The sequence below is a fragment of the Acanthochromis polyacanthus genome, chromosome 15 (assembly GCF_021347895.1).
Source record: "Acanthochromis polyacanthus isolate Apoly-LR-REF ecotype Palm Island chromosome 15, KAUST_Apoly_ChrSc, whole genome shotgun sequence".
NCBI classification, from domain to species: domain Eukaryota; kingdom Metazoa; phylum Chordata; class Actinopteri; family Pomacentridae; genus Acanthochromis; species Acanthochromis polyacanthus.
Window position 1 is genome coordinate 39,225,993 of NC_067127.1, and position 12,219 is coordinate 39,238,211.

General features: G+C 41.8%; 1 long non-coding RNA gene across 1 annotated transcript in view; it reads left to right on the plus strand.

Moving 5' to 3' along the window:
* The window catches only part of LOC127537559 (uncharacterized), a 96,165-nt gene that overhangs the window by 36,079 nt on the left and 47,867 nt on the right, over positions 1–12,219 (plus strand). The window lies entirely within an intron of this gene.

A 12,219-nucleotide genomic window follows, 5' to 3' on the forward strand; every position in this document is an offset into this window, starting at 1 on the left:
TGGACTCCACATACTTTTCATTCTTCAACTTTTCAACCAAACACAAACTTCTGTGAGGATTCTTCTCCCCACATTTCTCCTGACAGTAATCAAAGCTGTTCTCTTGGATTTCTTTCTGCTCTCTTTGACTCTTTATCAGTGTTTTCAGTCTGTTTCTGTCCTTTTAGACGGACTCTTGTGATCAGCTGATTTCTATGCAGCAGCAGCAAACTGATGCTGATTTCCATGAGACTTGATGTCAGAAGCTGAAGCATGAACAGCTCCGAGGTCTGGACTGCCAAGCAGGATCTGAGCTCATGGAGGAACTTTACTGTCGTGTTCTTATGAAAGACTTAGCTATAGGCCTAGGCTGCTGGGGGACTTTTCTTGACGCACTGAGCCCTTCTCTATCTACCTTTACATTTAATATGTATACCGTTATTGCAGTACATTCACTCTGTTTGCCCCTGTGCTATTTCTCCGAGGGTCCCTGGTCCCAGAGCTGGATGTTTCAGATCTGCGGTTGATGTTCCACCAGCTGGTCCAGTCTCCACCATGTCCACTGTGGGATGCTGCCGCTGACCTTCCTCCAGCCTTCTGCTTCCAACTCCCTTTTTCCACCAGTCAACTCTGCATTGCCTTCACTATACTGTTATGCTAACTTACATACTGTTTGAATTTTACTGCTAGCTATATATGGAGTATGTTTAATGTCAGAGCCGTACATCATAAGAGTAAATTATGAGTCAGTTTTCAATGTTAGCTTATACTTTGTCTGTGTCACATATCCTGTCATGCATGTATCCAAATGTGTGTTGTGTTTTCCTTGCTTTCCCACCCCTCCCTCTTCTCCCATCCCTCCCCCTTGCCCTCTTCTGTCCTTCTCAACCCGCCCGGCCAGCAGGCAGATGGGTCCCCCCTATATAGAGCCGGGTTCTGCTCGAGGTTTCTTCCCTGTTAAAAGGGTGTTTTTCCTTGCCACTGTCGCCTTTGGGCTTGCTCTGGGGGTCAGGCATTTGGGTTCTGTAAAGCGTCTTGAGACGAGTTGACTGTAATTGACGCTATATAAATAAAATTGAATTGAATTGAATTCTTTTGTTACCTCAACAAGAATTTTCTCCGCCTTGAATCATTTTGTGTCTGAATCAAAGAGAACCAAAGTTCCACTCACTCAGCTTCTTCCTCTGCAGCTCTCTGCTGTGTGGACCAGGTCTGAGAGAAAATCCTCCTCTGTGTCTGCAGGCTGCCGTCACTCTGAGACACAAAGGGCAAAGATCAGCTGCTGCACCTTTAGATGAGAGGTTGCTAGTGATGTAACGCCCGAGCCAGTTTGCTCGACACAGTGCCGAGCTTTTGAAGCAGAATTGTTCCGAGACGGTGTTTCGATCCCTGCTTCAGCACGCCCACAATCACGTGACTATCGAGAACGAGGCCTCGTTACATCACATCGCGTGTCGCGGTGCTTCGCGCGAACTTTGAAGGGGTTGGACATTTCAATTTGTCCAGGTCAGAGCCTCAGAGATAGTAAGAGTTGCGACACTCATGCTCTCGCAGCGGGGCGGTCACGTGGTTCATGTAAGCCTGAATAGTTCCAAACAGGCAGCGCTGTCATTTCCTTCTATGGGACTGAGAGCGGCGACTTCACGGTAAAAAAGGAATAAAATCACACCTCCAAGTACTTGTTTGATTATTAATTCATTGGAGTATGTATGTAAATGTCAGTTTTACATTTTGAGCCGTAAGGTGACATATTAAAGACACTTTTGGGGTTTTGGAGGGAATGTTCCACATTCGTGTTAGCATGGAAAATCGACTTTTACACAGAAATGTAAGATGATTGAAGATGTTAATTTTTGCCCAGCTGGATTATTGTATTTCCAGACAATGTCTATATTTCTCTGATTCACTTACCCGTAGTCTGGGAGTTATTGAAAAGCAGAGTAACAACAGTCCATTCAGCAGATAGTGTCCAGCCACTTCTGATGAGGCAGGAGTTGACTCACTATAACCATTTTAAGACATACACAAAATATATATTCAAGAATAACAACTCATTATGCTTTGATGAATGAAATAGTATGTTTTATTGACAATGGGAGAAACAATGAGGGTCTTCGTGTCTTCAGTGAGGGCTCTCGGGATACTGGTGGATAGATACGATAGATATTAATAAATATATTTGTTAAATACTTACAAGTATAAGTTTATGCATTATAAAGGGTCTCATATAAAGGACGTAGTCTTGGCAATTAAAAAGAGGTAGCGATGTAGCTAGGTAGCTTTCAAAGAACAGCTAACAAGCACATGGCAATGCCTGAAAGTCGGTCATCTGCCAATATTCACAAATACAGATAAATGTATGCACCACAAAGGGCTTCTGATACAATATAAAGACGTTAAAATTAAAAAGAGGTAGCGACTCATCAACAATTAATCCGTCAATATATCCCTGGAGATAACTTCACAGCTAACAGCAGAGTCGAGCTAAAAAAAGTAGCAGAAATTCGGTCGTCTACCAAGATAAAAAAATATATATAATTACGCTGCGCAAATACAAATAAAGCTCAGCATATGCATCATAAAGAGCCTCTGATAAAATATAGGCAGTTGACAATTCAAAAGAGGTAGGCATTTCATCAACTTACCTCCACATATACTCAACGACCTGCAGTGCAAATGAACGGTGGCTATCACTGTTGAAGCGGTGCTTGGAACTAAACAAGCCTCCACAACCCGGAAGTAGACCGAAAGAAAGCGTACAACGGCACCCTATGGGAGTGTCGCAACTCTTACTATCTCTAAGGCTCTGGTCCAGGTCTTAAAAGGCAAAGGGGTCTGATTCACTCCTCAAAGTGTGGGTTTTTGAGAGGAGGAGATTACGCTAGTGCATTTGCCATTTGTCATTTTGAGAGAAGTTAGGGAGAGTATACATTTAGTTAGAATTTAGTTTAGATATATCTAGTTGCATTTCATACATTAAATAACACACAGATACATATGCATAGATTCACTCATACACAACACACATTCATTCATAGAAACACACTATACACATATGCACACAAACATACATATATAACGTTTTAAAACATTTATTGCAAGTACAAAGCAGTGTGAGACAAGCAGTCCTGAGGCTTTTTCAGTTTTTTCAGCTTAGATGCAGTTCTGACACAGGACCAGCAGATGTCACTCTCCTGGTTGTGTCAAATGCTTCGAGCAATGTGTCATTCTTGAAGCAGATGTGTCAAAGTGGTTCACTGCTTCATGAAGCTTCGATTTCACCATCACTAATGTAAAAACACCAGGAGCAGAACTAACTGTTGCTTTGTTCTCGGTCCAGCAGAGTGAAGACTGAGGTCTGCTTTTCTGCTCTGAGGAGCGATTGGCTGAACCACTCCCACCTGCTGGCTCCAGATCAGCTGATTGCAGACGCAGAACACCTGCTGCCTCCTGCCCCAGCTGCACCTGATTAATGTCAGGAAGGGCGGGGGAGAGGACTGCCCCATATGGAGCCTGGTACCATGGACGGGGAAAAAGGAGACATGGAATGGTTAAAAAAAGAGAGAAAAATGAAGACACAATATGATTAAAAATTGGACAAATGGAGATACAAAATGGTACAAATGAGACAAATTAAGACACAAAATGGTAAAAATGAGACAAATTGAGACACAACATGACAAAAATGACAGAAATTAAGACATAAAATGATCAAAAATTCGACAAATGAAGACACAACATGAAAAAATGAGACAAATTGTGACACAAAATGGTAAATATGGAACAAACTGAGTCCAAAACTGCAGAAAAGAAGACTGGAAATGTTAGAAATAGAAAGACTCAGGACATAAAATGGCATGAAGGAGACATAGAATGGTAAAAATGAGACAAACTAAGACAGTAAATGGTGAAAGAAATGAAGGCTGCAGAGGTCAGACAGAGAAAGTGAAATCAGAGACTATCTCTGGTCCAGCTGGTCCTCATGGATGAATATTACTTTAGTTCATTGATACCATGTGCTGTTAATGACCTAAAAAAAACAATTACCTTTGATAAAAATACTGATTTTTGACCTGAATGAGTTTGACAGTTCTGACCTGTTTTGTAAATTTGTTTTTTACTGTTAACATGTAAAATAATTCTTTTTTTCATTTGATTTTACTGTAATTGATCAAAACAGTGAAAATCTCTGAAGGAACAGTAAACTGGTTAAAAAGTGACAGTTAAATATTGATTCTTTCCAGGAATTATTGTGTGAAAGGACAATAAAACATGAAGGTAAGCTTTGAGCTTTTCATGAGCGATGGGAGCACAGAGACGAACACATATCAGCCGTTCTGATCACTGACTGGGTTCTTCTGCGGAACGTCTCCTGGAAACTCTGACACAAAGAAACACAAAGAAACTGTTAACACCACAGAACACTCACAATAAGACACATGTGAACGTTTCCCTCTGATATTTCATTTCATTTATTCTTTATTTCATTCATTTGTAAAAATAAATAAATAAATAAATTATGTAACTGCAAACATTCTCCAAACTGGAATGAAAGGGAGCAGAAAGAAGACAAGTCTTATTTTGTCTTTATCCCCAGAAATCAATTACAAAGAGTGAACTTAAAAACAACAACAAAGAAAACAGTCACATACTATTTTGGTTCTCCAGTTACAATTCAGTCTATTCACAAAAAATGACAATCAAATGACAATCAAATGTAACTAAAATATTTCATTTTATTTCTTTAACATACTGGCTTTAATTAATCTTTTAAATGTGGTGTTTGACTTGGATTCTTTGATTTCTTTCTTCAGATTGTTCCATAAACTGATTCCTTTTACAGACACACAATGTTCCATCATTTTAGTCCTAAACCTTGGTTTTTTAAAGATCTCTTTTCCTTTTAAGTCATACTTGCTTTCTCTTTCTCCAAATCTTTTCTGGATGTTAACTGGCAGTGTATTTGTGTGAGCTTTCAGCATAATTTGCAGAATACTGTAATCTACTAATTCTTGAAATTTCAGTAATTTTAACTGAAGGAATAATGGATTAGTAGGATCTCTGTATCGTTTTCGACTGATTATTCTTATGGCTCTTTTCTGTAAAATGAAAACTGACTGAGTATATGTTTTGCAGGCGTTTCCCCATACTTCAATGCAGTAGGTCAGATGTGGAACAATCATGGTGTTGTATAAAATGTACAATGCTTTGTTATGCAGTGAATCCTTTACTTTGTGTAACATAGCTATTGTTTTCTATATTTCTGCCTTTGTATACTGGATATGTGATTTCCAACACAAATTTCCATCCAGAATGACACCCAGAAGCTTGGTTTCCGTTACTCTACTGATTTCAGTACCATCTATAATAAATAAAGCACCAGTGTCTCTCCCTCTGTTACTAGATATCAGGAAGTTTGTTTTTTCAAGATTCAACCATAATTTATTTACATCAAACCATGTTTTTATTGCTTTAAATTCTTGTTGAACCACATTCAACACCTGTGTTCAATCATCCCCACCAGAAAATAAAGTCGTATTGTCCGCAAACAGAAAACATTTGAGCGGTTTGGGACAGAGATTTGTGTGTGAGTCTCTGCTGCCATCTAGTGGTGGATCAACAACATGACTTTCCCTAGATTGAATCCCAGAGTCCTGACTTGTAAAAAAAAGTGGATCTGAAAATAAATTCTGGAGAAGAAAATAAAGATTGTAGCAGAATCTCTGTCAGGATGAGGTGTCCAATCTGCACTCATATCTTTGTGTTGTTTCTCTGGGTTTCATTCCTGCCTCATGCAGCAGTGATCCGTCTCCATCTAGTGGCAGAAATAAAAACTCTGAGTCTCGTCTTCTCAGATTGAACCACTTCATCTTTATTTTGGCTAAATCCAGAGACTGACTTCTGTGACAGCCCCAGGGCCTTTGCAGCTGCTCCTGTCCCATCTCCCTCTGTGCAGGTGGGCTGTGCTGGTTGGGTGTGGCTATGGCCCTATGGCCCCTCCTCCTAATCTGGACTGTTTAGGCAGATCTGACACACCTGCTTGTGGGGCCGTTTATACGAGGACCATCCTAACAGAAAACGCAAAAGTGGCGTCTTGTCATTTCACGTTTAGACGAGCGGTTTTGAAGGAAATCTGCGTATATACGGTGACTCTATAGTGTGTGGAATTCGATTGGATATGCATGCCAGGCAGCTGGGTGGCGCTGTGATAAAACTCTGCCATGTCTACACGCATGCTTACTATCTCCCTTTTCGGATCTCCGCCGCGGTAAATGTTCATGAATGGAATCTGTACAGATTCTGTACGTTTGTTGGTACGACTCCTGTAGTGTACATAGAGCTGCCAGAGTTGCTTGAAGGTAGGAAGGATGGAAATAATCACACATCTTTGTTTACGTCCTTGTACCGGCCAGCAAACCAAAGCATGTATGTGACGTAATCGCGTATGCGACGTGGTCAGATCTCGGCAAAGTTTTGCGTTTTGCTGTTTAGACGGAAACGTAACGGCGGAGCGTTTTCTACTTTTCCACTCTGGAGGCCGGTTTCAAATTTTTGCGTTTTCAAGCCCCCAAAACGCCGTCCTCGTATAAACGGTAGGGTGTTTTGTTGAAATATTTTGCCGTTTTCACCTGCAAGCGTCCTCGTGTAAACGGCCCCTGTGTCTGCTCCTGCTCACCATGCTGTCTCCTTTTTGTTTTGTTTGATTTATCTACACATCCACACACCACATGGACTACACCCTACACTTACGCATTTTATTGTTTAAATAATTATTTTTTAAAACTTGGACTATTGTGTGGTCTCCCCATCTTTGTTGCCACTTGTTGAGCCAAAGTGGCAACAAGTGGGGGCTCGTCACCAGAGACAAAACCTGGGTTAGGTGAGTTTGTCAAATTACTTACTTTTGCACAATACACTGTTAAATTTAGTTGAATTGTAGGTTTAGTGTTGTGTTTAACCTTGGTTTTGGGGAGATCACACATGTTTAGGTTAAGTTTGATCAGATTTTGCAACATTTTGTGATTTCTTTCTTTTTGGGGGGGGGTTGTAGTTTGTACTTTAGTTTGGGGCAGCATGGTTGGTTATGGGTTGGAGTAGATTCAGTGGCAAAACCTATTTGCTTTTGGTTATAGTTTTGAAGCCTTTGAGTTGTTTTTTGGAAACTTTTTTTTTTTTGAAGCACTTGCTAGAATTGGGGCGTTCTCTTGTAGGCCTTTGGGGCTTGCTCTTTTGGTTAAGCCTATTTTTTGTTGCGTCACGGGGAAGCGGTTAGTGTTCACCGTGCAGTTTCTGTACGTGTGTTCTCGGGAGCACCTCCAGGTTCCACTGGTTTTGAGTGCGTAAGTACCCGCCGCAGAACTGTGTGAAGACTAGGGTTGAGTTTAGTTAGTTTTGGTTAGGCAGTTAGCGGGGGGCGCCTCAGTTCATAGTGCTGTTTTGTGTGTTTTTTTTCCCACTATGGCTTCAATGGTAGATTTTTTTTTTCAATCGCCATCAGAAGAGCTGCTAAATAGTTGCACCAAGGACCAACTTTTGCAGCTAGTTCAGCACTATGGCATTGATGTTGGAGAAGGAAAGTTAAAAGATGAAATTCAGATGTCTTTGAGGTCTGTTTTGGTTCATTGGGGGGGGTTTGCCAAGTAAAGATGGAACTTTGGGGGAAAATTTTTCTTTTACTTTTGAACAGAAAAGGGAGTTGCTTAAGTTAGAGATGGAGAAAGAAAAAATGGCCATGGAGCAGGTGAGGCTTGCACTTGAGAGGGAAAGAGTTCAATTAGAGCAGAACAAGTTAAGAAGGGACTTTGAAAGTACTGGTCAACGGCGAGAATTTGACTTGGTGTCCAATTTGCGTCTTGTTCCTAGGTTTGAACAGAGTGATCCAGATATTTTTTTTTTCACTTTTTGAGAGGGTTGTTAATTCAAGAGGGTGGCCTGATTCAGAAAGGGTAGTTATGTTGCAGTCAGTCTTTACAGGGAAGGCTCAGGCAGCATATTCAGCTCTGAGTGAACCTGAAAGTAGGGTCTACAAAACTGTTAAAGAGGCTGTGTTGAAGGCTTATGAGTTGGCTCCAGAGGCCTATAGACAGCGTTTCAGGTCATGGAGAAAAGCTGAAAAGCAGTCAAATGTGGAGTTTGCCAGGGATCTCACAAAACATTTTCATAGGTGGTGCTCTGCATCAGATGTTAGAGCATATGAAGAACTTTGTGACTTGATAGTACTTGAGCAGTTTATTGATTGTGGTCCACCAGACCACAGATGGTTTTGTATCCTTAGATGATAGTGATTGTGAAGTGCCAGTGAAGATTTTGAGAGATACAGGAGCGACAGATTCATTCATTAGGTCTTCAGTGTTGCCATTTTCAGAAACGAGTGATACAGGGGACTGTGTGATAGTGAGTGGGGTTAGTTTGGTTCCTTTGAGTGCCCCGTTGCACCAAGTTTTCCTGACTAGTGGATTTATTGAGGGAGATGTTCACATTGCAGTTAGACCAGCTCTTCCATTAGAGGGCGTAGATGTAATCTTAGGTAATGACTTGGCTGGTGGCCGAGTTTGGCCTTCTGGGGGTCCTGTCAAAGTTTCAGCTCAACTGAAGGAACCAGATGACTGTGAGAGGAACTTTCCAGAGGTGTTCACAACTTGTGCTCTCACCAGAGCCATGACAAAGATCTGTTGGACCATGTCAATGGGTTTCGCCATCGTCTTTATACAGCGGGTCAAATGGCTAAACAAAAATTGGTTAAATCTCAAAATAAAAAGAAAACTTGGTATGATAAACATTCTGAAAAGCATCAGTTTTGTGAAGGCGATCAAGTTCTAGCACTGTTGACTATTGTGTGGTCTCACGTCTTTGTTGCCACTCGTTGAGCCAGAGTGGTAACAAGTGATAACTGCAGACACACCTGCTGGGTGGAACCTGCTCAACATGTCAGAAGCAGTCCAGGTTTAGCTGGATTATAGTGATAAAATCAGTTTCAGAGTCAAAGACTTACAGCAGAGCTTGTCATTTAAAGGTAATGTGAGAGTGTACAGGTCAGCTCTTACAGGAGGTAAACATCTCAACCCCACACTTTGTTTTTATGTCAGGTTTCTGAAAAGGAATGGATCGACCTCATGAAGAGCAGTTTTCAGAACTGAAACAGCATCAGGTCCCTTTCTATGAACCCATTTGATGAGCTGCCGTGCTTTATTTGCTCTAGTCTGTACTCTTATGACGTCCATCTCTTCTCCACTGATAACTCTCTGGTCATAGTCTGTCCAGGAGTTGGTCCACAGTAACGTCTGACAGTCTCTGAATCAACTGTCTCCGCACTGATAACAGCCAGTCCTGTGGTTGGACTTTCTGCTCTGTGTCCATTCTTGGATCTGGAAGAAAACGGGGAAAAACATGTTTAATCTCAAACTAGCATTTCTACAGCAGCATTGTTCTGCTTTGGTTTGCTGCAGCATCCAGATGAGCTCTGTCCTGTTCCCTGTTCTTCTTTTATCACAGCATCAAACAGAAGTCATGTTCTTTGGCTTCATGATAGCTCCCCCTACATTTGTGTCCATCTACAGCTGAGGACCATGTGTGGAGTAAACAGTGAAGTCAGTGTTGTCGTGGCAGCACACATAGAGGTCAATTTATGACAGGGACATGCCCTCCTGCTGCTGTCAATCAAACTAAGAGACACGCCCCTTCAGTCCACAGAGATAGAAACTTTCATCTGCTTTTTCTGATGTTTCCACATGGACAGTTTTCTTCCTTATTAGACCAGCCTTAGATATTCCAGAATTCATGACTATGCTGCAATAGTGCACATGCTCAGAATAAGTAGATAACCAACTGTGCATGTCTAGAACAGTCCCACACTGACTCCAGCTGACTATGAAGTAGTACAACAGCACCAACCACACGTGTGTAATGTCTGCAGCTGACTGTGTGCACATCTGCAAAAGAGTGAAATCAAAACTATTAACACACTGAAACAAACTGGTAGGAGTTTTGGATAGAAAGGAAGGAAATAAAAGTAACATCAGAAGACCTTCAACAAAACATCCCTGTAGCAGAAGAAGTCGTTTCTGCTGCTGCAGGAGGGTGAAGCCTTTACCTTTCAGAGGAACATTACGTTTCCAGACTTCTGTCTCCTCTTGGTCTTGGATGATCAAAGTCACTAAATCTGGATTTGTTTCCAGGAAAACTTCAAATGTTGGGTAGAAATTGGGTCCAAAATCTGGGTAGAGGTGTGCACACTGAAAACCAACACAAACAACCTTATATTATATTTTAATACTCATTGCATTAGTGTATGGTTGAGGGTGAGAGGGGGGGTGGGTCTGGTTATCGTGTTTTTTTTTTTGTGTTATATCTTTGGGTTTGGGGAAGACGGGTTAGCGGGTGGAGTGGGTTTGTTTTTAATCTGTGAAGCACTTTGTGTTGCAACTCTGTTTGTATGAAAAGTGCTATATAAATAAATAAAGTTTAAGTTTAAACACATCACTGACAACAGAAATAAATGTTTATCCACGACTCTCTGATTGTGAATCAGTTTTCAATGTAATTTTCTTTATAACCGTGTCAGATTTCACTTACCTTGGGCTGTATTTCCAAACCCTCCTGTTCACAGCGGAGACTGTAACTCCGACCAAAGCTGAACAAACAGTCAGCTGGGATCTCAATGTATTCTGCATTTCCTTGTTGGGCAGCAACCTTCAAGAGAACACTTTTATCATAGTGTGAATGATCAAGTAGTCAACTCTATTTATTTATAAAGGTATTTAAAGTGTTGGATGTTGTGCAAAATTCTATAGATGAGAATTACAGAATGTTTGATCAGCCCAGGATCCTACCAGGGAGAGTGGAAAGAAGAGAGTGGAAGTAGTAGTAGGTCATTGGTAACCAGTTAGCAGAGACCAGGACACAGAACAGAGACAATATAGCAACTGGTATCCAGTAAAGATAGACTAGGTTGATGGGGTTGACAGTTCAGTTGGGTTCTGATTACAACCACAGCATGAGACGCACATCTGCTCACTTTACCTCTTTTACAGGGACGTTCTTCTGCAGCAGAAACACATCAAGTATCCGAGGTCCTCTTTGGAGAGCGGAGGAACAGCAACACTTGGTCCTTTACTGTGGGTGAGAGCAACCTTTTAACAGGTCCCCAGATGAAGCTGAAGAGAGAGTTCTGAGCGACCTCCATGACCACATGAGTGTCAGTGATCTGCAGCGGCTCCAAGATGTTCATTTTATCGGCAGTGGAGTCGGCAACAGACAGCAGGTGGTCGGTACGCAGCGCTGTAGGAGGACAGAAATGTTCCACTTCAGGCTGTTTCATCTTTGTTTAGTTTTACTTCAGATGAATGTGTTGGTATTAATTTCAGAACATGTCAGATCTCTAGTTCACCCTCATCCTGTCATTTATCTGGATGGGTGCATTTGATACTATAACTGAACTCCATCACAATCTTGCTTTACTGTTTTTTATTAAAGTCAGCAAATTAAACAATGTACCAGAAATAATACAGATCTGAAGTTAATGATTCAACAGCTAGACGGCACACTGCTTACCGTCCTTTGTTTCACAGTGTGGGAAGCGGATTTCACAAACTGCAGCCTCCTTAGAACAGTGGATGTCGTACAGCGGTCCTGCGGCTTCTTTGCCGGTCGGTTTGAGGCGGCTCTCATCCCACTGAACGATGCTGTACTGCAGCTCCACCCCTTGAGTTGTCTTAAACACCAGTCCAGTATCAGCACAGTGGAACTCATCTGGGCCAGTACAGCTGAACCTGCAGGACAAAGAAAGGCTGGAAAAACTACAGCAAACCTGTGGAACCCTGAAATGAAAATGCTTTATTACTACTGTTAAATGGTGGGTGTTACGTCCCACAGTCTCTCTCTCTCTCTCTCTCTCTCTCTCTCTCTCTCTCTCTCTCTCTCTCTCTCTCTCTCTCTCTCTCTCTCTCTCTCTCCCTCTCCTTCTGAGTGCAATCGGCACTCAGGTGATGAGAGGAGGAGGAGGGAATAAAAGGGACGGAGTGGAGAGATTGGAGGCACGATACGGCACAGACACCTGGACAGGTAGGAGGGAGTGTTTTCCTTCCTCCATAGTTTTCTTCCCCCAAGCAGGTTTTCCCCGTGCATGTTTAGGTGCCGGTGTTTTCGTTGGTTTTCTTCGTTGTATTAATTTGGGCTGGAGATCGCAGACAGTCTCGTTATTCGTCTTTTGTTTATTTCAGCCTTAGTTCTTATTTTTAGGTA